Raw genomic sequence first — 23,767 nt, forward strand, 5'->3', positions numbered from 1 at the left:
TCGCCTTTACTGTCATTTCTCAGTTTACTTTGGAGCCTAGTATTACGTTTTTCACACGCCATTATTGTCACAGTATTTCACACGACAACACAGAAAAACACAATTTGAAGAGCAAAAATAAGAGAACACATTAACATAACACTGAAAATAATATCTAGTTAATTGCAGCTGCGAAATACTTGGTGCAAATCTACATACATGCCACAACTGTTTTACTGTACAACAATGAAAAACTACAACTACAATGGAAATTCTCTCTATAATTACGCGCTAGCAATAAACAAAATCTACACTAATTACACAAACTACAAGAAAAATCAGAAGATTCCAGTGAGGTATCCTCGGCTAAGGGTCGACATATGAAACGTCCCCTTTGAACATTTATACAGGTCTGTGCTTAAACTGACACACAATATTTTGTTAGCGCAACGCAATCTGACTTTCAAAAATCTCTACAAAACAATGGCCCTGACTAACATTAAACTATACCTTTCACAAATCACTTACCTCACAAAAATCTTCGCTACTCAAGCTACTGCAATACAGCGAGCGCCACTACTGCCAGCTAAATAAAAGATTCAAACTATGGAAGGTACTAACTACTGATAGGGATAGTTAGCAAATGAAAGATATTAATAGAGAACAAACAATGTATTTACCTTGATATCATCATATATAAATATAGCAGTTCATGACAAATTTCAAAATTCCGCCATCTCTCTCCCCACATCCACCACTGCTGGCGGCTCACCTCCAACTGCGCAACGCTACGCGCTGTTCACAGCCAGCTGCCTAACACTACAATGGCGAGTATTACAACAATGCAAAGCAGCCACAGACTGCACACAGCACAGCCAGTGATTTTCATACAGAGGTGGCGTTACCAATAAAAAAACCTAAACAGCCTACTTACAAAGGAAGAGAAGGAAACATAGAAGGTGAATATGGATTGGGGCTAAGAAATGAAAGAGGAAGCCGCCTAATAGAATTTTGCGCAGAGCATAACTTAATCATAGCTAATACTTGGTTTAAGAATCATGAAAGAAGGTTGTATACATGGAAGAACCCTGGAGATACTAAAAGGTATCCAATAGATTATATAATGGTAAGACAGAGATTTAGGAACCAGGTTTTAAATTGTAAGACAGTTCCAGGGGCAAATGTGGACTCTGACCACAATTTATTAGTTATGAACTGTAGATTAAAACTGAAGAAACTGCAAAAAGGTGGGAATTTAAGGAGATGGGACCTGGATAAACTGAAAGAATCAGAGATTGTACACAGTTTCAGGGAGAACATAAGGGAACAATTGACAGGAATGGGGGGAAAAATACAGTAGAAGAAGAATGGATAGCTTTGAGGGATGAAATAGTGAAGGCAGTAGAGGATCAAATAGGTAAAAAGACGAGGGCTAGTAGAAAGCCTTGGGTAACAGAAGAAATATTGAATTTAATTGATGAAAGGAAAAGATATAAAAACGCAGTAAATGAAGCAGGCAAAAAGGAATACAAACGGCTCAAAAATGATATCGACAGGAAGAGCAAAATGGCTAAGCAGGGATGGCTAGAGGACAAATGTAAGGATGTAGAGGCTTATCTCACTAGGGGTAAGATTGATACTGCCTACAGGAAAGTTAAAGAGACCTTTGGAGAAAGGAGAACCACTTGCATGAATATAAAGAGCTCAGATGGAAACCCAGTTCTAAGCAAAGAAGGGAAAGCAGAAAGGTGGAAGAAGTATATAGAGGGCCTATACAAGGGCGATGTACTTGAGGACAATCTTATGGTAATGGAAGAGGATGTAGATGAAGATGAAATGGGAGATATGATATTGCGTGAAGAGTTTGACAGAGCACTGAAAGACCTGAGTCGAAACAAGGCCCTGGGAGTAGACAACATTCCATTAGAACTACTGACAACCTTGGGTGAGCCAGTCCTGACAAAACTGTACCATCTGATGATAAAGATATATGAGACAGGCGATATACCCTCAGACTTCAAGAAGAATATAATAACCCCAATCCCAAAGAAAGCAGGTGTTGACAGATGTGAAAATTACCGAACTATCAGTTTAATAAGTCACAGCTGCAAAATACTAACGCGAATTCTTTACAGACGAATGGAAAAACTGATAGAAGCCGACCTGGGGGAAGATCAGTTTGGATTCCGTAGAAATGTTGGAACACGTGAGGCAATACTAACCTTACGACTTATCTTCGAAGAAAGATTAAGAAAAGGCAAACCTACGTTTCTAGCATTTGTAGACTTAGAGAAAGCTTTTGACAATGTTGATTGGAATACTCTCTTTCAAATTCTGAAGGTGGCAGGGGTAAAATACAGAGATCGAAAGGCTATTTACAATTTGTACAGAAAGCAGATGGCAGTTATAAGAGTCGAGGGGCATGAAAGGGAAGCAGTGGTTGGGAAGGGAGTGAGACAGGGTTGTAGCCTCTCCCCGATGTCATTCAATCTGTATATTGAGCAAGCAGTAAAGGACACAAAAGAAAAATTCGGAGTAGGTATTAAAATCCATGGAGAAGAAATAAAAACTTTGAGGTTCACCGATGACGTTGTAATTCTGTCAGAGACAGCAAAGGACTTGGAAGAGCAGTTGAATGGAATGGACAGTGTCTTGAAAGGAGGGTATAAGATGAACATCAACAAAAGCAAAACGAGGATAATGGAATGTAGACGAATTAAGTCGGGTGAAGCTGAGGGAATTAGATTAGGAAATGAGACACTTAAAGTAGTAAAGGAGTTTTGCTATTTGGGGAGTAAAATAACTGATGATGGTCGAAGTAGGGATGATATAAAATGTAGACTAGCAATGGCAAGGAAAGCGTTTCTGAAGAAGAGAAATTTGTTAACATCGAGTATAGATTTAAGCGTCAGGAAGTCGTTTCTGAAAGTATTTGTATGGAGTGTAGCCATGTATCGAAGTGAAACGTGGACGATAAATAGCTTGGACTAGAAGCTTTCGACATGTGGTGCTACAGAAGAATGCTGAAGATTAGATAGGTAGATCACATAACTAATGAGGAAGTATTGAATAGGATTGGGGAGAAGAGAAGTTTGTGGCACAACTTGACCAGAAGAAGGGATCGGTTGGTAGGACATGTTCTGAGGCATCAAGGGATCACCAATTTAGTATTGGACGGCAGCGTGGAGGGTAAAAATCGTAGAGGGAGACCAAGAGATGAATACACTAAGCAGATTGAGAAGGATGTAGGTTGCAGTAGGTACTGGGAGATGAAGAAGCTTGCACAGGATAGAGTAGCATGGAGAGCTGCATCAAACCAGTCTCAGGACTGTAGACCACAATAACAACAACAACAACAAATTTTGAAAGCAAAGTTAAATGAAGTTACTGGTTAAATAAATCATTGATTGTAACTGAAATTTTGTTAAGTAAAAAAAAAAAAATGATTTTAGTTACCTCAGCATGAGTTAGTGCAAATTTGGGAAAAAGCAAGCAATTTACTTTTAATTACTGAAAAATTGAATTATATTTACTTTAAACGAATGTGCAATAGATTTTACTTTTAAAATAAGAACAATAGAGTACGTACCAAGCCAGCAGAAGTCACTCCCTAAGCTAAATAAAGAATAAATGAAACTGCGCTCTCTTAATATGTGCTGTATCTTTAGTTACTAGTTTTGCCAGTGAAATATTACGTTACTTTAAGTGAGTGAAGCTAATATTCAAAACTGTAAATCCGTTAAGCCTCTGATATGGAATACAAGAGTCAACAGCTACTGAGGCAGCAACATTTACGCTAAAACTAGTAATTAGCAAACAAACAAAACTGGCAGTAAATAGTTAATCAATTTTCATATTTTTAACGATAGCCGGTGATTGCATAGAAAGGAAAAGCACTCTGCTTGGTAATAATGTCTGAGGACATCCCTACAAGTTTTAACAGTTGCATGTTATTATAGAAGAAAGCTAGTCAAAGTTTGTGAAAGACGTACCATTGGGTAATGCATGTACATTATTAGTTATACTCTGTCAGTTAATAGTCTTACGATGTTTCAGATGTGCGGACGACGGAAAATGTTGCTGACGACAGTGCTGAGCTGTTGTTGTTGCTGTTGCTGCTGTTCTGCTGCTGGTGGTTGAGAATCACGAGTCGTCTCCAGAGCCAGGGACAATTAACAGACAGACAATAGATACAATTGCGATTTCCTCCGCCTGCTCTCAGTAGTCGCTGGTTAACGAAGTAGGTGTTCCTACAGTGGCGCGATCATAGCTGCACAGTACTTAGTTGCGGAGTACTGGGAACGAAATGCAAATATTGCTGACTACATTAATTGTTTAAATATAGCTGAATTTTATTTTAATAGTTTACGTTTATGAAACGAAGATTCATGAGTCTCAGAGATGTAATCGAGTAGTTCACCAATTTTAAGTAGATAAATAGGTACAGTTAGATGATGAGCAAATATTTTAATGTGAAAGTTGTGCAGATAATAAAGCATGATATTGCTTACGTTGATCCTATCTTTGGAATCTTCAGTTTGACTAGCATGCATTTTGCGCTTCCGTGTGGAGATTATTCTGCTATGATCTGATGCAATTTGTTCATGGAATACACAAAAAAAATCTGTTGTCCAAGTTTTGAATAATGTTGAGTCCACACGACAACGAAGTCTTGAAACAGAATTGGCCTGCTCATCAGCTAACCAATAGCTCAGCAACAGTGAGGTACTGTCATGCAATGCAGTTTCTGTAAAGGAAAAGAAAAGAATATAAAGAAAAATGTAAAACTATTCTTCTTTATTATATGTATGAGGTGGAAAGCTTTTTGCGATATATTGAGAATAAAGAGATCTGTAGAGACGAAGTTGGAAAATGTCTACGTAACAAAAATGATGGAACTCTAAAGTTAAGATCTGTTTAAGCTCTTGTGAAGTCTATCCATGCTCCTAGTAACAATTAAAATTTTAAATTGGAATTAGGGCACTTTCACACAGGGTAACATGTGCGTGAAATCTTCTGTCTATGGAGTTTCATAATGTAATCGGACAACTTCGCCGATGCAGACGCTTCAAAAATGGTCAAAACGTCATTCAGCCTAGGTTCAGTCCTTTGGGAAGATGGTTGTTTGTGGGAAGATGTGCAGAAAGAGGGATCATCTTATGCAGATCAGTGAAGCGTTCCACACACGCAGGCAAACGAGCACCCCAGACAATATGTAGCTTCGCAGAGTGATTGTTAAGACTGCCCGCGCGTGGACTCGACAACACTCATAGTGACGCAAGACAAATTTGATTGTCGACGCTGAACGTCAGATCCGCAATGCTGTTAAAAGGTATTCAAATAACATGAACAGGACAAACACGAAATAAATTTAGTAAGGACGCTTGGTGCGCCTACTATAAACTTCAGTGATGTGTGAGATTGATTAAATGCACGTTGCAGAAACATTAAAGGACTAGTAAGATCTCCTATGACATCAAAAAAAGTCGTTATAAACAGAAAAAAATAAATAATAAAAATATGTACCGCGATAATAACGTACGGATCTCCTAACCCTACGTGTATTTGTCTTGAGATCTATGACTGTCTTGTGCATGCTGATTCACGAAGATATGCAAATATTTTAATATTTATTCTAAAAGTAAAACTAAAGAAAAAAGTTCGTATAAACATAGGTCCGCAAATGTTTGGTTACAGTGTTACGGCTAATCAAAGATTTTGTCTGAAATTTAACAACTTCGCGAATAAGAAGCATGTACTAGGTTAAAGTAAAGGACGATTTCCATTTATTTTGTTGTTACTGGTGCGGTGAATCTATTAAAACATGTTGACTAGAGCTCAGGCTCGCGCACATCGTGAAAGAGAGAGGTGTTGAACGGTCTGAAATTGAGGATGGACGTAGATCACCGCATAGAGAGCAAACTGAAGATCTTGACAGGATAGAAAATGACGTACAACTAAATGTATCGAATGTAGGTCACGCAACCGAACGAAGTGACAATGCAGAGGGAATGGTGGCAGTTTCGCGATTGGAATCTCACGTTGCGACCGCCCAAAACAGAACGGATGACAGATCTAGTGCTTCAAAAACAGAAACAGAGGACGTATAACTTCGGTACGTTGAATCAAATGTAGAAATTCTGAATCAAACGGGACAGTTTCCTACGGAAAGAATGTGCAAGTGCGTCAGAACTATGCACAGAAGTCGGTGAGACGTCACATGAAAGACGCGAACGGCAAATTTTACGCCAAATGGTGACAAATGACGATGGAGAAGAGTCTGACAGTATATTCTCATTGTTGAAACAACTCACTATTGTTGTCAAGCAAACCAATGCAGAGTTAGCAGACTTAAAAACAGAAAAAAGTGCAGGATTATCAGAAACGTAAATAAACGCTGGGCTGGCGGCTTTAAAAACGGTGGATTTAAAAACCGAAATAAATGCCTTTAAATGGTCTCAAATTTGAAACGAATACTGGGTTCGAAAAAGTCCGCAAAGATCAGCAAATGTTTCGAACGGAAGTTAATGAACAGTTTATTGAAATCCGGAAAGAGGCGAGAGACTCGCGCGAACTAATTCAATCGCTTATGGCCGATCAGAAAAAGATGCGTACTGACATTTACGAGGTGCAGGATGCATTGTCTAATAGCAATCAAAGAGTTGATAATTTAGCATGTAATGCGTCTGGTAAGGCGCAACAAATTGTGGAAGATCTCAATGTAGAAAGCGTGTCACGCGAGCCGCGTAAAAAGATTCGATACACAAACTGTAAACATCGTCCCGAAAAATAAGCAGCTGTATGAACAGCTTCGTACAGAACTGAAGCAGTGTATTGAGAACCGTACAGAGAGCAGTAGTGAAGCGATCGAATCGGTAGTATCATCTGACATAGTGGTGGAAAAAAATCCGAAAGAAGTCCGTTACGCAATCTTCCGTGTCAGTTACGGATACACAAAATAGTCGTGAGATTCCACTTGTATGTTAACAAGACGTTGCGTCAGTATATTCCGATCCGAAACAGAAGCAAATGGTAGGAGTACAGTTGAGACAGGTGAGCGAAGCAGGTAATGTGCGTTCACAGCAGACAATGGTGGGAGTAGCGGTTTTGCGCACGTACCAACAGAGCGGCAGGCGACCCTCCGAACGTAAGCGAATCACGCGATAAGAGAGCACACATACCAGATTCTCAGTTTACGAGTTAGAGTACAACAGGTCACAACCTGCAGGTCAATATGATGCAAGAGCAAAGACAAAATACTGATTCAGTAACGGGAAATTTAAACGTATCTTCCAGTCCGATATACGAGGAACGGTACGGTTTAGATAATTGCGTAGATGCGATGCAAGATGGTACTCAAATATGTTGTCTCAGGATCCAAATGTGGTAATATGAATAAATGAAAACATGACACAGTTGAAGGGAATGGAAATGTCGCGAAAACACAAACGCCATATGGTGAATTGAAAACTTTGACATTGATCCTTTTTGACGGTCAGAAATTTCAACATTACAAAGAAAACGGGAACGGCTTACATCCCCGCACGTTTATACATCAATTCCACATCGATTTACCAGAACATTGGCCGCCTAGCCATAAAACTGATTTCATTTGTGGTCAGATGGAAGGCGCAATAGCGGAAACGATGCAAAGAGTCGCTGCAAACTGTCAGTAGTATGAACAATTTGCATTCTTGGAGCGATACTGATCCGCGGAAACCCAAAATAGTATAAAATATGAATCGTTACATAAGGAGTCTTCTGAAAACTCTGAAGAAAAAAAGCCAGTTAGATTTTTTTGAAGAAATAATAAAAAAGAATCAGTGTTTAGACAATCCATACAATGATGGGGAACTGCTACGTATATGTACAATGAAGTTACCCTTGCGTTATCAGCAATCGTTGGTTGGCAGAGTTGGATATAATACACAGGCATTTAAAGGGATGTTAAGAGAACTTGAATTTATATTCAGTGAAGATGACGTGAAGAAACAACGTGCACTGAGAGAAACCAGTGGCAGGGGGAATAATAGCAACCGATTAGCCTTTAATAATGTTAAGAATGGCAATAGTAATGTTGGGGAAGGTAACACTTTTGGGAAGAATAGTAATCGCCCATGGGATAATAATACCTATGGTTTTGGCAACTCACAGAGGTCAAACATTTACTATGGTTTTGGTGAGCCGTGGAATTACAATAATGGCTTCGGTTCCAGAAATTATGGTGGCAACTATAGTTCGCGATATGATCACCAAACGAAGCAGGGAGGTTTAGAGGTTTTCCACCACAAAACCCAAATTATTCGGATGGAACTGGAATGCCTAGAATGCAGAAAGGTTGGGAGAATCAGACTTTACCAGGACTACACACCGAGATGAACCGGTACAGGAAGTCGAGCTGAGGCCACCAAACTTTAGTAAAAAAACAGAAATGACGGAGGTGTACGGTACGAAGACCAGTCACACGAGATTCAGTCGCCAAATGAAGTTGATTTTATAATTAAATTTGTAAATAGACTTAGCTTTGATCAACAAGATTCTGTTGTGGGCTTAGGGGGTGATACAAATACCAGCATGCTGGGAGACAATTGACTGGGAATCGTCCGATGATGACGAACAAGAGATGTTAACAGTTAATGTAGGCAGCTGTACGAAAACAGATAATGACCAAATTGTGGATGATGTAGTTCATTTATACGAAACCGAGAGAGATATGATATGCCAAAACGATAATACGCCATTGGCAACAGCGGTATTGATACACAAGTCAGATGATATACAGGTATATAGGACAGGGACTTACCCGGAAAATAATTAAATTTCCACCGGCACCCAGAGTACAACATCAACATCTAGTAAAATTGGCACTGAGCAATTTGAAGATTGCGCCGTTAAATAGAAAGAACCGGGCGGACAAAATTGCTACCTCACGAGTATTTTCAGTAGGACAAAAAGTTCGTGTAAAAACTCACCATCGCTTCAGCAAGAAAAACCACGAAAGCTATAAGATCTTTTCAGTATGTAGAAGCCCTATGGAAGTAAGTAAAGTGGATCATGATAATGCAGTCGACTTGATTAACCCAAAAATGGGAAAATCATTGGGCTTGCACCATGTGAGTCACTTGAAATGTATACAGGGTAAATCAGTAAATATTAACTCCGCAAGAAAAATTTTATGTGACAAATATCCAGATTCCAATGAAAGCAAATTGTAGTATTCGAAGATTAGGAAAGATAAGAAAACGCATACAAATAAAATTTTTAGTTTGTACTTATCTCATTAAAATAAATAGGATAACTTTCTCAGTAGATCAAATTGATACTTGTGAAGGAAGAACAACAAAGTAAGAACTAAAGTAACTCTTCTGCAAACGAAATGTGTTATTGGGAAAAAGTAGAAAGCAAGGAGAAAGATAAGAGAACAGCATATGGAAAGTTTGACGAAATAGTAGTAGATTCTGTCTTAAAATGTAGGGTAAAGAAAGAAGTTGTTTTGTTGACGAAAGGAAGCCAAGAATTAGGAAGAAAGTAGAAATTTAGGTAAGGAGGAGATATTAATTTGTTTTTTGTTCCGTCGCGGATGGTGAACATTTAGTTGAGGAGATATTTTGGGGGAAAATGAGAAGCATTTATGATTTATGGAAGGTACCACAAGTTGATAATAAATTTGAGATATGAGGGAAGTGGATATAAAAGATTGTTAGGAGATAAGAATTAAGAGAGAGAATTCAATTATTAAGGAAAGCGAGAAACATGTTATTTCTTGGAAGGATGTAGACAGAGGGATGTGAGTTTAACACAGGGATTATTTCTATAAGGAAGAGTAAGATAGGAGGAGAAGGTAATATAAAAGTTTACTGTTTAGAAGAAGGAAATAGGGATAACTACAACTAAGAAAAGTACAAGCTCTAAAATCATGGAATTGGACGGTGGAGGAAGTTTTAAAAGGACACAAGAAACAGAGAGATATTGTAATCTGAAGTTCTGTTACAGCTTAAGCCAAAAAGAAGAACTTGCAGAGAAAAAGATGCTGGCGTCGCAGTCAAGGTGCGGCGTTTTCATGATAATATGATGTACCTGTAGTTATAAGAAGAAAAAACCGAAATACTAACACAATAACCTTCATCGCCATCAATTTTTCTCTTACTATCCATCGTGATGAATATGATGAAACCAATACCTTTATACTAATTTATACTAACGCTGATAAAAAACAGGGGAAGGAAATGTTCATATAGAATAGCGATAAAAGATATAAAGTTATGAACAGTATAATAAGGAGAATCTTACGTATAGTTTAAATACTGAATTTTGTAAAGTCTTACTAGTTAAGTGTTTGTAAAGCTTGTAATATATCTTAAGGGAGAAATGGTTGTGATAAGATAGTTAGTAATACCATGCAAATTAGAGACATTTGGGGATGTTAGAAATGTAAGATGGAAAAAGTGTGCACAATGTTGTATTATACATGACAGCATCAAGAACGATGCATCGTCATTGCGGTCAGATCGACAGCAGAACTGAGTAGAACAGATAGGCATGAGAGAAAGGAACACTGAATGTGGGTGCCTGGTGCGACAGCTTTCGAGATGACGAAAGGAAATGCCTTGGTGGAAGCAACAGTCTAAGAGGATAACACCTCTGGGAAAAAGTATGGGGATCTACGACGAATCCTGGATACAGTCAACATGTACCATGACGCAATCTTTATTCATGTGGAAGTCACATGTGATCTTCATAACAACAGTTTTGCTAAAGTGATATATACCTATCACTTCTGTCGCAAACTGTTTAGAGCAGGATAAATAGATATCATGGATGTCCACCAAGCTAGAATGGAGGCGGACATGTTACATCAAGGACGAACAAATGTCTGAATTCACCGGAAGAAGAAGAGGCGCATTTATGTAAGTCACGATACAGAATGGCTGAAACTATCGTCATACCATACGGAATCCAGTGACTGTAAAACATTCCTTGAACACTCGTGGGAGTAAGGCCGTGTCCTACGCCAGCGACAGAAGCGAACGACAGCGAGCAACCTCCGGATACGCGACACACCAGCGACGAGCAGCAGCATCGGGCGGAAAACTCGGGTGTCCTGCGTGCGAGCGACCATGTCACGCTACAAAATGGCTGCTTACAGCCGACCAGATGTTTCTATAAAACGGCGCTCCTGAACTCTAGAATACTGTAACTGGAGAGTAAGGCTACAAAATTAGGTTTACGAAAGAAAATAAAGCGAAAAGGAATGCTGCTCATGAAATTTACAAAGGGAGGACTCTACATGGAGAATTTCATAAATATTATCAACTACGAAGTTCACCAGACAAATTCTTCGAATACACGTGAATGAGCAGAGGAGCAGTCGACTTTCTCATCAATAAATTAAATACGAATGGTTTTTACATGATCAAGAACTTTTAACAGCCAATAAATGCAGAAGAATGACTGACTACGTGACTAATTACTCTAACTACACACATAAGTAAAGATAATTTTAACCATAAAAACAGACTGCTGTAGTGTAGCGGTAGCGTTACAGTTTATATTTACGTGCTTCGAAAAGGTCCTGGGTTCGATTAAGGGTTCTTCCTATATTTTAACTGATTTAGTTACAATTCTGTATACTAAGTTTTATGTATATTGTTTACACTGCATTGCTAAGTATATTTTTAAGTTCTTGCCAAAGAACTTGATCTTTATATGTACACTACTGGCCATTAAAATTGCTACACCACGAAGATGACGCGCTAGAGACGCGAAATTTAACCGACAGGAAGAAGATGCTGTGATATGCAAATGATTAGCTTCTCAGAGCATTCACGCAAGGTGGCGACACCTACAACGTGCTGACATGAGGAAAGTTTCCAACCCATTTCTCATACACAAACAGCAGCTGACCGGCGTTGCCTGGTGAAACGTTGTTGTGATGCTTCGTGTGAGGAGGAGAAATGCGTACCTTCACGTTTCCGACTATGATAAAGGTCGGATTGTAGCCTTTCGAGATTGCGGTTTATCGTATCGCGACATTGCTGCTCGCCTTGGTCATGATCCAATGACTGTTAGCAGAATATGGAATCGGTGGTTTTCAGGAGGGTAATACGGAACGCCGTGCTGGATCTCAACGGCCTCGTATCACTAGCAGTCGAGATGACGGGCATCTTATCCGCATGGCTCTAACGGATCGTGCAGCCACGTCTCGATCCCTGAATCAACAGATGGGGACGTTTGCAAGACAACAACCACCTACACGAACAGTTCGACGACGTTTGCAGCAGCATGGACTATCAGCTCTGAGACCATGGCTGCGGTTACGCTTGACGCTGAATCACAGACAGGAGCGCCTGCGATGGTGTACTCAACGACGAACCTGGGTGCACGAATGGCAAAACGTCATTTTTTCGGATGAATCCAGGTTCTGTTTACAGCATCTTGATGGTCGCATCCGTGTTTGGCGACATCGCGATGAACGCACATTGGATGCGTGTATTCGTCATCGTCATACTGGCATATCACCCGGCGTGATGGTATGGGGTGCCATTGGTTACACGTCTCGGTCACGTCTTGTTCGCATTGATAGCACTTTGAACAGTGGACGTTACATTTCAGATCTATTACGAACCGTGGCTCTACCCTTCATTCGATCCCTGCGAAACCCTAGATTTCAGCAGGATAGTGCACGACCGCATGTTGCAGGTCCTGTACAGGCCTTTCTGGATACAGTTAATTTTCAACTGCTGCCCTGACCAGCATATTCTCCAGATCTCTCACCAATTGAAAACGTCTGTTCAATGGTGGCCGAGCAACTGGTTCGTCACAATACACCAGTCACTACCCTTGATGAACTGTGGTATCGTGTTGAAGCTGCATGGGCAGCTGTACCTGCACACACCATCCAAGCTCTGTTTGACTCAGTGCCCAGGCGTATCAAGGCCGTTATTACGGCCAGAGGTGGTTGTTCTGGGTACTGATTTCTGAGGATCTATGCACCCAAATTGCGTGAAATAATAATCACATGTCAGTTCTAGTATAATATATTTGTCCAATGAATACCCGTTTATCATCTGCATTTCTCCTTGGTGTAGCAATTTTAATGGCCAGTAGTGTAGATTAAACAGAAAAAAATTGCACAAACACACATGGTTTGTTATTGTTTAAAAATATTTCATTTTGAAGAGTTTTGTGCTAGAACCAGATTTTGTTCATAATAATTTTAAGTTTTAATCTCGACAGATCAATAATAATTTCTTGCATTTCATATTTTTTACAAAACATCTAATTTAAGAAAACCAAATGTTGATATTTTCTTTGGAGATTAAGATTCTAATGTGTGATGTGTTTGTTAAACTATAGGTTATGTAGAAAAAAATTTTGCAATTTTGTGATGCTGATTTAATATTTACACGCTAATTAGTAGGATTAGGAATTTAATATTTACGCAAAACTCAATGAATAATTTAATTCTTCTGTAAATCTACAATACATAAGTATAAGAATTTTAGGGGTTATAAATATGTTTAGGAATGGGATTGTGCTTGTAAAGTTATGGGAAGGGTGCTGTTAAGTGTGAGATGTATTAAGAAATTATTGTAAGACATAGAACGTCCTTGAACTATAATTGCCATAGAAGTTAAGCTAAGGTTGAGACTCAAACGTAAGTATTGGAAAAGGGGAGGTTAAGTTGAATTGAAGATTTCCTCAACTTCAATACATCTGCATCATCATTTAACAAAAACCTTGATGTCAAAAAAATAATATGTTTCGTATTTAAAAATTGTGAGTGGTACAAATTTATAAAGAATCTCTAATTTGACATGTGGAATAATCAGGTCTACTGCCGGATGTTTGTGTCGCTCTGGCACAATATTTCGGCCACGTAACTCGTTGCCTTCTTCAGCTGCTACCTGAGACTGCCGTATTGGAATTTTAAAAAAGAGATGGGGCCCCTCCACGCCCGCACCGACGTGGTGACCAACACAAAAGTTCTACTGTCACCTCCGTAAGCATGTTAGTTTTGAATCAGGCGTCGCAGGATGCAGGCTGTGATGTTATCCATGCGTCTGGGTAAGACTACTCATTAACATGGTCCATCAGGAGATAGAAGTGGTCGAAAACGATCGAAGGGTAGCGGTTGTAAGAGCAGAGGAAAAAAAAGTGCCAAGGCCAGCGCCAAGGGAAAAAAAACCTCTGCGACAGTAGGACGGGTAGTAAGGGCAGTAGCGGCTTGCTAGCTGCGACAGAGCATGCAAGGTGAGGGGGGTTAGCGAGAGGTATCGTGCAACGTTACCTATGTACTGCTTGGTCGTTAGCTGGGTCAGGCCGGTGCTGCGGCTGGGCTCGCTGTAGTCTCCTGTGCCGGCCGCAGCGGCTTCCTCCCTGTAACATAAAAAAAGTTCGGCGCGGCAACTCATGCGCTGCTGTTAGGCCCTCTGCTGCGCCTTGTCGTCAGTGACTTGGTGCAGCTTCATCAGGCTGGTGCAGAATGACGGCGATTGGCTACAGCGACCTCCTCTACTGCACGGCGCACCCCTTCTGCATTGCAGCGGTCATCTGATCCGCACTTCCAGTGATCTGCGCCGCATCAGCGTCGGAGAGGTGCAAGCCGTTCGCTCGCGCTTGCGCAATGAGGGCTGCCTTTCTGTCTTCTCGGTCCCTTGAGGGGTCGAATGCCGCAGCGGGCGGCGTCGCCACCGGCTCCACTGGGGCGGCGGTTGTCTTCCTGGCGCCTCTCACCTGCGGTGCTGCTGGAACAAAAGCAGAGATAGGCGCGCGAACGTCCTTCTGCGAGATCGCAGGAGTGTTCGCAGGTACGACTGCGCTGAGGCCTTGGGCGAAAACTGCTCGCAGTTGCCTCAAGGCCTCATCCTTCTCTGCAGCCACGGCGGCTGCGAAGGCAGCCCTCTCCGCCGCCATGACGGCTTTGGGGGCTGCTGTGGCCTCCTTCACGGCGGTGCCGAGTTCGAGGCCACTTCTCTTCGCAGGAAGGCGAGCTGCGTCCTGGCTACCCGTTTCCGAGCGGCCGTCCCCGCCCCTGGCAGGTGGATCTGCTGCTGCGCCGTCCCTCAGCTGCGCCGGGCTGTTCTGCGCCCTACGCCGTTTCCGACGTCGTCTTCTCTTCTGCTGCTGCGTCGGTGCGGCCGCGGCCGCTTCGCCGCCCCCGGCACGGCTGCGGCTTGAGAAAGCCGCACAGCCGCGCCAACTGGCGACGTGCGGGCCGCCACACCGGACACAAGTCGGCAGAGCGTTGCTGCCGCGGTCACAGGCGCGGCTGTCGTGCTCACCTGAGCACTTGACGCACCGCGCCGCGTTGCGGCAATACTTCGCAACATGGCCCTCGCCCTGGCACCTGAAGCACTGGGGCTGAGGATCCATGGCGGTCGGGAGAGCCTCCGTCGTAACCGGGAAGCCCAGCAACTTCCGCAAGTCGAAGATGTCGCTCCCGCCGTCGACCGTTTGCACGGTCACGGCATCGAGCGGCGCCCTCTTCTTGTTGGTTCGGTTGTGCAACCTTGCGGCTGCACCACCAAACCCGGCTCGCAGCAGCCCTTCCCGGACCGCTGCCTCATCACAGCACCAAGGCAACCCCCTGAGGAGTGCCTTAGTCGTCTTCATCCTTCCTACGGAAGGTGCCTTCTCTCGCGCCGGCGGCGCGTCGACGATGTGGTCGGCCACTGCGACCTTGATCGCCTTGTGGTCGGCCACGTTTGCGGCTCGAACGCAGATCAACGAGTCTGTATCGACAGACTCGTAGACCACCTCGTTCCGAGCGCAATTCGTCATGGTGTCGAACAGCGCTGTCCACCCGCCTTTGCACATGACGTACAAAGGGGGAACAGGCCGCGACTCGTCTTCTCTGGAGTTCCTTGCACGGTCGGCAGACTTTTTTTTTTTTTTTTTTTTTTTTTTTTTGCACTTTTCATTCCCTTCTCGGATGGAGAAGGGCGGGCTGTTGTAGAGCATGCGATGGGCTCTTTTCAGCCATGGGTTTTAGTGATACTGTTTTGACACCATTTATTTTTGTTGCTGGGGTGCGGGGAAAGGGGTGGATATCTCCCAATTGGGAATCTATTTGCAGGAGTTTGTAGGGGACAGTTCCGGTATTTACCTTAGCGGCCAAGGAAAACCTGCAAAACCCGGCCAGAACTGCTTGTGTCTTGCCTTCTCTTCATTTTCCGTGTTGCCAGCGTTGACGCTGGCGTTCACGGCGGGCAAGGGCGGCTTCGCGTCTTCTGTCACGCTCCGCCTCTTGCTCCTCTCTCTGTCTTCTGAACTGCTCGTTCAGGGCTTCCTCCTGTCTTCTTCTGAGCTCCTTGCTTTGCAGGAAGCTCATCTGGTGCTCGTCTCGCGGGCTGTCGTCGTCCAGGAGTTCGCTGTCCACAAGTTCCGCCATGTGGTTGACGAACTCCTTGGTTTGGACGCTTGAGTCCTGACGTGCAACCGCTTCTCCCTTGCCTTCTAACGAGGCCTGTGCGGCTCGACTTATTGTCATCTTCTTAGGCCAGGCCGTTTGTGTGGCCTGGTCGCGACTGGGCTGTGCTGCTGTTGTTGCCAGCCTGTCGTCTTGGTGCTGCGCCTCCTTCTTGTTGGTGTTGCGGCTAAGGGATTCACGTAGAGTGAGGCAGGCGGCCTCCATCTCCGCATGGAGAACCATGCGGAATCGTGTTTCCGCCTCCTGGAGGGCCGACTCGATGTCGGGATCAGCTGTCGTCGCCGTCTTCCCACTCGCTGCGTCGCGCCGCCGCCTCCCTCCCCCACCCTGCCACAGGCAGCGGGGGAAGGCGGCCGCACGTGAGCGGTGGCCGCCGTCGAGTCACCTCCGGGCGCCGCCGTTGTTCCCGCGGCGTTGCCTCCTCCTCTCGCTGTTGCCTCTGCCCTTCCCTTGTTCGCAGCGGCTGCAGAGCGTTGTCGCCTCCTTCTTCTGCGGCGTCGCCTCTTTGCCTGGGGCGCCGTCTCCTGTGCAGTAGCGGGATTTCGGCCGTTGAAGGCCTGACATCCGCGCCAGTTGGCGACGTGCTCTCCGCCGCAGCGGGCGCACGTCGGTTTGACGTCTTTGGTGCTGGTACAGGTGCGGGTGTCATGGTGACGTCCGCACTTGACGCACCTGGCGGCGTTGCGGCAGTGCTTTGCCACATGCCCTTCCTCCTGGCACTTGAAGCACTGTGGCTTCGTGTCCAGGTGGGGGGGGGGGGGGGGGAGAGTCTCCGGCTGCACGTGGAAGCCCAAGAGCTTCCGCATGTCGAGGATGTCCCCGCCGTTGCCTGCCGCTGGTGTGGCGACGATAAACAGTGGCGGCTTCCTCTTATTGGTTTTGTTGCGCAACCTTACGGTTGCCTCAACGAAACCTTGTCGGCGCAATCCTTCCTTCACTGCTCGCTCCGTGAGAATCCAAGGCAGTCCCCTCAGGAGCGCCTTGGTGACTTCTTTGCGACGAGTCTTCTGACCCACCGCTCGTCCTTCCGGGGCGTCCACTGTGTGAGCGGTCACTAGGGCTTTTAGGGCCCTGTAGTCGTTCCAGTCAGCGGCCTGGAGCTTGATGGTGGCGTCGGAGTCGACGGACTCAACGACGACCTCCTTTTCGCAGCTCTGCCCCATCTCATCATATAGTTCCACCCACTCGACCTCCCTGCACTTGATGTACAGGGCGGGAGCGGGGGAAACTTCTTCTTCTGTCGCCGAGTTGCCACCTCTCGCGACATCACGTCCCACGCTGCTCATCTTAACCATACTGCGCGTTAGGGTTAGACAATTTGCTTTTTTGCCGTCAAAACAGCAACACGACAATTTGCCACCCGCGGGCAGTACGATCTCCTATATCACTCTCCCACAGAAGCAGGGCGCCGCGTGCAACAGTGACCTGTGCGCTACGGCTGCCACGTCGGCCTTGTCCAGTATTTATGCCCAGAGGGCGCTGGGTGCTCTCTCTGCCGTCCGCGCCCGCCTGGCGCTGCCTGTAATGTGTTGTCTCTTCCTCGGTGCTCCCTCGGACGTCCGCGCCCGACTTGGTCGCCATCTGTGGCAGCTCTCTGAGGCCCGTCCTGTGTCAGGCGTTCTGTTCGCGGTCCGCGCCCGCCTGGTGCTGCTCCTGAGGTTTTGGCCCTTCCTGGACAAGATCCTCCAATACGGCAGTCTCAGGTAGCACCTGAAGAAGGCAACGAGTTACGTGGCCGAAATATTGTGCCAGAGCGACAGAAACATCCGGCAGTACACCCGATTATTCCACATGTCAAGATCTCGCCGGGAAAGCCTGAAGAGTAATCTCTAATTTGTTTAAATTTAAAATTAAAACATAGACAACCATAAAATAGAAAGAGAAGATTTCATGTTATTTAAATAATTGTATTTAATAAGAAAATTAGTAAAATATGTTAATTTTCGGAAAAAAACATTACTTTAGTGCTCAAAGCAGTAGTATATCGTAAATCAGTTGCGGTGGAAAAATAACAAAAAAGGCACTGAAAGAACAAGTGTTTGATTTTGCCATATTAAAATAGAGAATTAGTCAATATAAATATATAACAATTGCTACATTCTACAGTTGAGAATAATTGTGCACCGACTTCAATCAGTTTCTCAACCATTGATGGACCCAGTGCAAAATTGAACATGGAAGGAGGAGGATATGTAAGGTGGCAGACTGAATGAATGTCAATTTTGCACCTTACATGTGAGATTGTATAAGTCATAACAAGTAGATGAATATGTCACCTGACATACTTTGGTGGTAATGACCAGGTATGCCTATCAAAATGTACAGATATAATGCAAAGGGCATTAACACACCAAAAATCAAATCCTGCATGTCAGTGAGCAAAACGTGAAGAAAGCTGCTGGAAGAAATATTTTACTCTGAGGACAGACGCGAGTTGCGCCGTCAAGGCCCGAGTACAACAGAAGGCTTCTAAAAACGGGTTGGTGACCAGCGGCAAAAGGGACAATGAAAGCGACAGGTGATACACTGAGATGAGCAAGTAGTGGACAAGCACTGCTTACGATGGAGAAATTCTTTAGAAAACTGCGTTGGGGATTTTCCAGAAGGATACAAACAGACCAGCGACACAGTTGATCACGTGAAGTGCTCGTGGTACTGTCGTGATGTACACGTGTAACTTCTAGGCATCAGGAGTGGGCACAAAATGTACGATTGGCTGAAATAAACTCGGAAGGAGTGGAAAGGGGTCGGTATTTCGACACAGTTTAAGGGTAGACCCTTTGCGATTGACAGAGGTAGTTTCCACAAGATGAAAGGAACGCTACTATTGGTTTGAAAAAGCCGTGACGTGAAGCACGAAAGGACACAGGTGGCAAGCTTACAAAAGACATAAGACCGATAACTTCAGGGACCCTCCTCTGAATCAGTGTCAAGTGTAGAACAGGGCGCATCACGCTCTGTACGACGCCAAAAGAGGAATTTCGTGTGAACACTGCGTTCACTTTGGCTGACATTCAGCTAGAAATTAACTGAAGACTCATTGAGCTCCGATAGCAGAGAAACGAAACACACATGTAGTTAATTGTTCTTGTGAGAACTGAGAGGGCATTGAATTATACATGCTCCACCATCAGTGCATGTGTATATCGACACATTTTCCAGACTAGGGATGAGTGCATGTTTTCTTGCCTGACAAGAAACATAAGACAGTTTTGGCTCATAAAATCAGTATAGATTTTGATTAGTTTTTTTATAGGATTTTCAGAGGGCGAGAGCAGCCATGCAGCTGACAGCACATCGCAGCTAAAAGGTAATTGCCGCTGGCAGAGGCATAAACTTGTTGGTTCACCAGCTTGCGTCCACTGTGAACTCGAGCAACCTTGTTCATCTTGTTACAAAAACCAACCATCCTCTGTAGTACCGAGCTTAGAACCGGAATCTGATGATTTGTCGTAATATTTGTCAACTTCATGGCGAAGTAGTAAGAATAATATAGTAGAGAATCTTCTATTTAAATTTTATATTGTTGTGTTCAGGGTTATTTCCATTAAACAGGACGTAATGCGTTGTATTGACAACTGTCCTGTAAGTGTTATGTAACAATCTATGTAAATTCGTGTACTTCTTTTACAATAATTCCGAAATTAAACGAATTGTGTACAGCTAAACACCGACGTGATCTGTCATAGAATAAAGGTCCACTCCTAACCCATCATTTATGCTATAGATGGTAACACACTCACAAGATGTTTTTGTTGACGTCTGACGAATGTGAAAAGGAGTGGAGTGTCAGAAGGGTGAAGAAGATTATACAGTCGTTAGTAGCGAGTACCAAGAGTGAATGAAACAAATTTGTTCCCAAACAAGAGACATAGTACATACAGTCGACAGTTGCACTCTTATGCAAATATTTTTAGTTGAATATACACTCTAAGACAAAAAAAAAGACACACTACGAAAGAATCATCCGAATGAGAGGGAGATCGGTAGATTCAGCAAAACTTAATAATTTAGTCAAGGGAAAGAGCTTCACAAATTGAGCAAGTCAATAATAACGTGTTGGACCAGCTCTGGCTCTTATGCGAGCAGAATATCGACTTGGCATAGGTTGGATGTCCTCCTGAGGGTACTGTACCAAATTCTGTCCAACTGGCGCTTCAGATCGTCAAAATTCCAATCTGCCTGAAGGACTTTGCACCTAATACTCCAAAGGTTCTCAACTGGAGAGAGATACGGCGACTTTGCTGGCCCAGGTAGGGTTTGGACAAACCGTAGAAATTCTCGCTGTGTGTGGATGGGCATCATCATACTAAAATGCTCGCCTCCAATGGTTTGCCATGAAGAGCAACAAAACGGGGCACAGAATGTCGTTCACGTACCGCTGTGCTGTAAGGGTGCCGCGGATGACAAGCAAAGAGGTCCTGCTATAAATGAAAAGGCGCACTAGACCTTCACTCCTGGTTTTCGGGCCATATGGGGGGCGATAGTCACGTTAGGATGTCACCGCTATTCGCGGCTCTCCTGACACGTCTCCTATGGTCATCGGATCTGGAATCTCATTAAATGGAGTCATGAGTCCCGCTTCGAACTGATCCCCGATGACCCGTCTATAGATGCCCCAGACAGTGATGGATAACAACCTGACCGCCGTTCGCCAAACCGCCCGACAGCCTGGCGTGATGGTCTGGGGTGCCATTTCATTTCATAGCAGGACCTCTTTGCTTCTCATCCGCAACACCCTTACAGCACAGCGGTACGTCGACGATATTCTGCGCCCCGTTTTGTTGCCCTTCATGGTAAGCCATCCTGGGCTTTCATTACAGCAACCTATTGCCCGCACGCACATGATGAGAGTTTCTAGTGCTTGCTATTTGCTTGCCAAACACTACTTTGGCCAGCGAAGACGCCGTATCTCTTCCCAACTGAGAACGCTTAGAGCATTATAGGGTTGAGTCCTCCGAGCAGATTTGCATTTTGACGAACTGACGCGCCAGTTCGATAGAATTTGTCATGGTGTCCCTCAAAAGGAAATCCAACGACTTTATCAAACAATTCCAAATGGAATAATTGCTCGAATAAGGTCCAGAGGTGGATCAATGCCATATTGACTTGATGAATTTGTGAAGTTATTTCTCTTGAATAAATCGTCCAATCTTTCTGAAATTGTTCAAATCAAATGGCTCTGAGCACTATGGGACTTAACTTCTGAGGTCATCAGTCCCCTAGAACTTAGAACTACTTAAACCTAACTAACCTAAGGACATCACACACATCCATGCCCGAGGCAGGATTCGAACCTGCGTCCGTAGCGGTCGCGCAGCTCCAGACTGAAGCGCCTAGAACCGCTCGGCCACTCCGGCCGGCCTCTGAAATTGTAATTATTCGTTTGTCATTACATGTAAATCACTTTTGTCCTAGAGTGTACATGGAATAACAAATGGGGGTAGTAAATGACACCAGATGCCACCAACCGTCGGAACCCATGGGTCCCTTTCGCATAAATACACGTGAACAGACTCCGAAGTTTTGTCGGTGGAATTCGGTGTCACCTTGTGCAGTTTCCCATCAGGGAAGTAATGTATTCACTGTAAAAACGTTCGACAACGCATATTCTACATCCACATCTACATCTACATGGATACTCTGCAAATCACATTCAAGTGCCTGGCAGAAGGTTCATCGAACCACCTTCACAATTCTCTATTATTCCAATCTCGTATATCGCGTGGAAAAAATGAACACCTTTATCTCTCCGTACGAGCTCTGACTTACCTTATTTTATCGCAGTGATCGTTCCTCCCTATGTAGGTCGGCGACAACAAAATATTTTTGCATTTGGATGAGAAAGTTGCTGACTGGAATCTCGTGAGAAGATTCCGTCGCAACGAAAAACGCCTTACTTTTAATGATTTCCAACCCAAATCCTGTATCATTTATGTGACACTTTCTCCCATATTTCGCGAGAATACAAAACGTGCTGCCTTTCTTTGAACTTTTTCGATGTACTCCGTTAGTTCTATCTGGTAAGGATCCCACACCGCGCAGCAGTATTCTAAAAGAGGACGGACAAGCGTAGTGTAGGCAGTCTCCTTAGTAGGTCTGTTACATTTTCTAAGTGTCCTGCCAATAAAACGCAGTCTTTGGTTAGCCTTCCCCACAACATTTTCTGTGTGTTCCTTCCAATTGAAGTTGTTCGTAATTGTAATACGTAGGTATTTATTTGAATTTACGACTTTTACATTAGACTGATTATCGTGTAACCGAAGTTTAACGAGTTCCTTTTAGCACTCATGTGGATCACCTCACACTTCTCGTTATTTAAGGTCGACTGCCAATTTTCGCACCATTCAGATATCTTTTCTAAATCGTTTTTCAATTTATTTTGATCTTCTGATGACTTTGTTAGTCGATAAACGACAGCGTCATCTGCAAACAACCGAAGACGGCTGCTCATTTTGTCTCCCAAATCGTTTATATAGGTAAGTAACAGCAAAGGACCTATAACACTACCTTGGGGAACGCCAGAAATCACTTCTGCTTTACTCAGTGACTTTCCGAAATCACAGATACAGTCACATAACTGAGACGGTATTCCATAAGCAAGCAATTTCACAACGAGCCGCTTGTGTGATACAGTTCAAAAGCCTTCCGGAAATCCAGAAATACGGAATCGATCTGAAATCCCTCGTCAACAGCATTCAACACTTCATGCGATTAAAGGGCTAGTTGTGTTTCACAGGAACGATGTTTTCTAAACCTAAGTTGATTGTGTGTCAATAGACCGTTTATTTACTATGCCTACGACAGAGAAAACCTCAGCCTAAAGGATAGTGCATCGCAAGTTAAGCACATTTTTTATACGAAGGAGCAGTATTACAATGCCATGGTACGAATTAGGAATAAATGGATGGCTCAGTTTCATAAACGTTAGTGCCTATGGAATTGGTTGTCTAACAGAGTTGCCTTGAGATCTGTACGTGTACACAATTACACGTCAAACAAGCCACTCATCTGATGAAACATTGCCGAAAGTTTAACCGTTTACTCTCATTTGTGCACATTATTCATTATGTTACAGAACTGCTCAGATGCATCTAGGGAACTTGGTTTTAATGTCAGCTACCTAAATGTCGTGTAGCTTTCTGGGGGTTCAGCGGTCTTCTGACTGATCTCATGCCGCATTCCAGTATTTCCTCTCCTGTGACAACTCTTCTTTTAGGCGTAGCACTTCCACACGAAGTCTCCTGTTTGTTGTATACATTGCAATCTCCATCCTGCCTGCAATGTTTGGCTTCTGAGACTGCTTCTAGTATCACGGAATAACCTCTGCAAACAAACATCTCAAACGCTTCGATT

The sequence above is a fragment of the Schistocerca nitens genome, chromosome 6 (assembly GCF_023898315.1).
Source record: "Schistocerca nitens isolate TAMUIC-IGC-003100 chromosome 6, iqSchNite1.1, whole genome shotgun sequence".
Taxonomy (NCBI): domain Eukaryota; kingdom Metazoa; phylum Arthropoda; class Insecta; order Orthoptera; family Acrididae; genus Schistocerca; species Schistocerca nitens.